We start from the raw sequence: 5,125 nt of genomic DNA on the forward strand, positions 1-5,125 counted from the left end.
AAACATTTTTCATTTTTTATTTTGAAGAACTGCTGATCTACATCAAAAATAAAACAGTAGTAGAACGAACACCATATAACCCTCACCTGGTGTTAACATTGTGCCCTATTTGCTTTAAGTTGTATGTATTTTTGAATTTAGCAAAATTGGAAATTAAATTTTTTAAAAATTACAAATATACAAAGTTATTTATCTCAGCATATTTATTACACTGTGACTGCATCTGAGTTATATTTAAATTGGCAGGTTTTGAGGGTTTTTTTCTTCATCATAAATGTAAAAATAGGATTTAGAGTCTGTTTCCCCAAGCCTCACATTACATCTGTAGACTTACTATCCTCTATGTAGCTGTAATATGTCATCTTTCTAGAACGACACTTGTTAAAAAGTATTCAAACACTATACCTAATGCCTGTGGCAGAGATTATATACGATCCATTCATTGGGCTCAAAGTATCTCACTTTTAAACTTTTTAGAATAATTTACAGCAAATGAAACATGATACTGTGAAAAGAAATTTAAAGAATCAAAATGATGGTTTGAAAAGGAAGCCTGTGATACATGCAGAAGAAGCAGAACCCAAGTGATTTGTGAGAAATATAGAAAGTATCTAAGTTACTTTATAGTAATTATTAAACACTTATTTGTACTGTCATTGAAGGTGTTTTATAGAGAAATCTGAGAAATGACATTCACAAATTAGAAGTCAAACAAGGGCGGGCATGGTGGCTCATACCTGTAATCTTAGCACTTTGGGAGGCTGAGGTGGGGGATTGCCTGGGTTCAGGATTTCAAGACCAGCCTGGCCAACATGACGAAACCCCATCTCTACTGAAATTACAAAAAAACACAAAAATTAGCCAGGAATGTGCCTGTAATCCCAGTTACCCAAGAAGCTGAGGCAGGAGAATCGCTTGAACCCAGGAGGTGGAAGTTGCTGTGAGCTGAGATCGTACCACTGCACTCCAGCCTGGGTGACAGTGAAACTGTCTCCAAAAAAACATAAACAAAAAGTCCTTAAACATATGTGAACAAAAATGTTGTGATGGAAGAATTCTAGCTAATGAGTATTCATCAAGATTTACATATTTCTTAACTAAGGACAAGAGTTAATAAAAATTGTTCCTTATTTTATAGGCAGTTACTGAAGCTCTTTCCAGATCTTGGTAAAGAGTCACTCACCCTTGAAAATGTGGAGCGTTGTTTCTAAACATATATTTGTGTCATTTATTAAGTACAGTTCACTTAAATATAAGTAGATTTTCTCTTCCAGTGATTTGGGTAGGAAGAGGCCATGTTTCAGTTCATTTCCTCTGTAGTGTCGATTGAAATGGACTTTTTCCGTTTTTTAGAAAAATAAAAATAATTCCTCATTATGTTAAATATGGATGCTCCTCAGCTTATGATGTGGCTAGGTCCTCGTAAACCCATTATAATTTGAAAATATCATATTGAAAATGCATGTAATATCTCTAACCTGAAATCATAACTTAGCCTAGCCTACCTTAAATGTTCTCAGAACATTTAGCCTGCAGTTGGGCAAAACCGTTTAACACAAAGCCTATTTTATACTAAAGTGTTGAATAGCTCATGTTATTTATTGAATATTGTTCTGAAAGTGAAAAACAATGGTTGTATGGATATTTGAAAGCATATCACTTGTGCACTGTGGTAAAGCTGAAAATTCTAAGTCAAACCTCTTATGATTTTTAAGTAAGTTGGGGACCTTCAGTTTAAAATAAATGCAATACTATTTTATGATTAACATGGTCGCCGTAAGTTTTACTCCTTTGAATGTGGGCGAGATGGAATGCAGTTAGAACAGTCATATCACCATTAAAATCAGCTATTCAGAAACCAATGCCTTGTCTGCACACATTTTTTATTCCTTTTTCTGTTAGCAACCAGCACTCAAATATTAAATTTGGTAGCTGATATACTTTGTAACAAATGAGTGTGTGCAAGTAGTGATTTGAAATAAGATTCATTCTCAAGGCACAAATGTCAGAGGGGAAGAGAGGATGTCAAAAACAAACTAACACAGAGCATGCAAAAAGATTATTGTGGGGCTTTAGAAGCATGCAATTGAATGGCCAGTATTGCCTTCTAGGGCATTAGACACTTCTGCTGTGTCTGCCAAGGAAAAAGAACAGTTTTCCAGTCAGTAGCAAAGATTAATAGGAACTGTCACCTACTGTGGTTTGAATGTGATGGGCACAGCTGAGGGAAGAGATACCCATGACCCCAATATTGAATGCAGTACCTGCTCCAAATAATGTCACACCAGATCTATTAAACACTTTGGGGTGCTCTTTAGCCCTAAATTAGGAGAAACATTCTAGAAAGTGGCAAAATTGATGAATTTCAGATTTTTCTCTAAAGCTTGAGAGCTTTACATATCCTTTACAATTTTGTTTTTAATACTTGCTTTAATGTTTTCAGGACTTGACATCAGAATATTGATTTAATTTTTTTAGTGCAGTAAGACCCAAACTAGAAATGAATTACAACTATTGGGAAAGAAAAAACTATTGCCATTATTGCAGATAATATAATGGTCCAAGTAGAAAGCCCAGGAATCTTGCCTTAAAATTGATATAAAATTAGCAAAAACCTCCAGATATCCAACAGGCTTTGTCAAATTTATAGACAAACTGAGTATTTGTGCAAGAACGAAGATAACAGAAGACCTGTATGGTGTTCTGTTATTTACTGCTCCTAGCTAATAAAATGAAATATTTTAAACTTTTCTTCTATTTGTGAATTAATTGAATGCAAGTCTAATAATGCTCTCAATGGCTTGATAGTGTTATTCTAAATTTCATCTGGGAGATGTGCAAGAATAGGAATATTTTGAAAGGAGAGTAATGAAATCTTGATATACTAGATAAAAAGCCATATTTCACTGCTAAAAAGTATAGAAAATGTACTAATGGTTTACATTTGAACTCTCCGACCAATGCAGTAGTAGCCTAGATATATAAATAAAATATCCCCAAAATCCTAGGAACATAAGGAAGGTAAACCTTTGGAGAATACTAGATTATAGCTTTATAATGTACACCAAAATCCAGATGAAAAATGAAAATAAGCTAGAAGACCATATTAGTTACTATCTTTGGATATGACAGAATTTCCAAATAAAAGTAATGGGAGAATTCATTAAGGAGCAGATTATAGATGTAACTAAAAATATGTATCTTCTGAATATGAGAAAGCAAATGGCAAATGAGATTAGAAAATCTGCCTGCAGATTCTGAAAGAGGGAGGCTTAATCTCTTAATATAGAAATGACTTATGCTAATATTTAAAAACAGCTGTATTGAGATGATTCATATACCATACAGTTAACCCATTTAAAATGAATACTTAGGTGGTTTTTTATTATAACCATTACCACAATCCATTTTATTTTTATTTTTATTGATTTATTTTTTTTAAGATAGAATTTCACTCTTGTTGCCCAGGCTGGAGTACAATAGCACAATCTTGGCTCACCACAACCTCTGCCTCCCAGGTTCAAGTGATTCTCCTGCTTCAGCCTCCCTGGTAGCTAGGATTACAGGCATGCACCACCATGCCCTACTAATTTTGTGTTTTTAGTAGAGACGGGGTTTCTCCATGTTAGTTAGGCTGGTCTTGAACTCCCGACCTCAGGTGATCCGCCCGCCTCAGCCTCCCAAAGTGCTGGGATTACAGGCATGAGCCACTGCGCCTGGCCTATTTTTATTTTTATTTTAAATATGGAGATAGATTCTCACTATGTAGCCCAGGTCTCAAACTCCTGAGCTCAAGCAGTTCTCCCACCTCAGCCTCCCAAAGTGTTGGGATTACAAGCGTGAGCCACCACGCCTGGCCCATAATCAATTTTAGAACCTCTTCATCACCCCAAAAAGAAACCCTGTACTCTTGATAGTCACTCCCCATAACTCCCTCATACTAATACATATATTTTTAAACATGGAGACTCCAAGAGAAAAATGAACAAAGGATGTAACAACTCAGAAGTGGAGTAAGAGAAATAGAAATGGCTAATATGAAAAATTATTCATATTATTCAATAAAGTTATTCAATAAAGATTCAAATTTAATTTTTTCTGTATCAAATTAGAAGTTTTGGTGTTTTGTTTTCTAAAATGTCCTTGATACTTGAGAGACTATATTGAGAAATAAGACTACATATAATGTGATCTCAATTATGAAAAGTATTGAACAGAAAGGAGCATTCAGAATTTCCTGAAGTCACATCCTCATATTTTGAGGATGACTCTTTCCAGCTCCATAAAATTGTTGCCAAGTATGTATTTGGAGCTTTTTCCACATATGGTTTGCCTTAGGGAGTCTTATGCTCCCCAGCCCCAGTCTTTATTTGGGGGAGGAAGGAGCCATGCTTTCTCTCCACTCATCCACTGACAGGAGTGTTTTAGATGTAACTGTTAGTGCTTAGCAGTGTCAAGGCCCTGTATTCTGCTTAACCTTGTAAGATAGCCCGTTGTATACCACGTTGAAGAGAACATTTTGCAGCAATAGCCAGAATAACCAATCCTATGGGCCACTGTCACTGTCCATCTGACTTCAGGAGCCCAGGATGCTTTGCCTGATGGCAGTTTTGCCTCTCACGCCTTGGAATGTATCTACGGAATTTCATTTTCTGATACCAGATACATGTTGATTTAATTGCTTGTTAGGTGAGGATGGCCTGGTTCCTTGAGCTACATGCCAGTGGGAAACATATGTTCCTCCTTAGCAGGAGGACTCGAGATTCATACCCTCTAGCAGCGTCCATCCGCACATCTGACTGTGGGAGTAACGTGGATGAGCATTATTGGTGCCAGAGGAGGATCTTGTTTAACTAGATAATTTTGTGGGTTTCATATGAAGGCTCATTGACCTTTAAGATTAGGTAAGACATAGAAACCAGTGGAGTTTTTTTTTTTTTTTTAAATTTCTGCGAAACACAGGCACTACTATCACTGGCTTAATTTAGTTATAATTTACTTTCTTTGCCATTAGACTCATAAAGTAAATGCTCCCTGGCCCACTTAGAATTCTCTTATTTGACTTGATGCAAGGAGAAGTGTTTTCTCTTCAGGAAAACTTTTCGTGCCCCTCCACTCAAAGAAG

Source organism: Cebus imitator, unplaced genomic scaffold, assembly GCF_001604975.1.
Source record: "Cebus imitator isolate Cc_AM_T3 unplaced genomic scaffold, Cebus_imitator-1.0 Scaffold150, whole genome shotgun sequence".
Taxonomy (NCBI): domain Eukaryota; kingdom Metazoa; phylum Chordata; class Mammalia; order Primates; family Cebidae; genus Cebus; species Cebus imitator.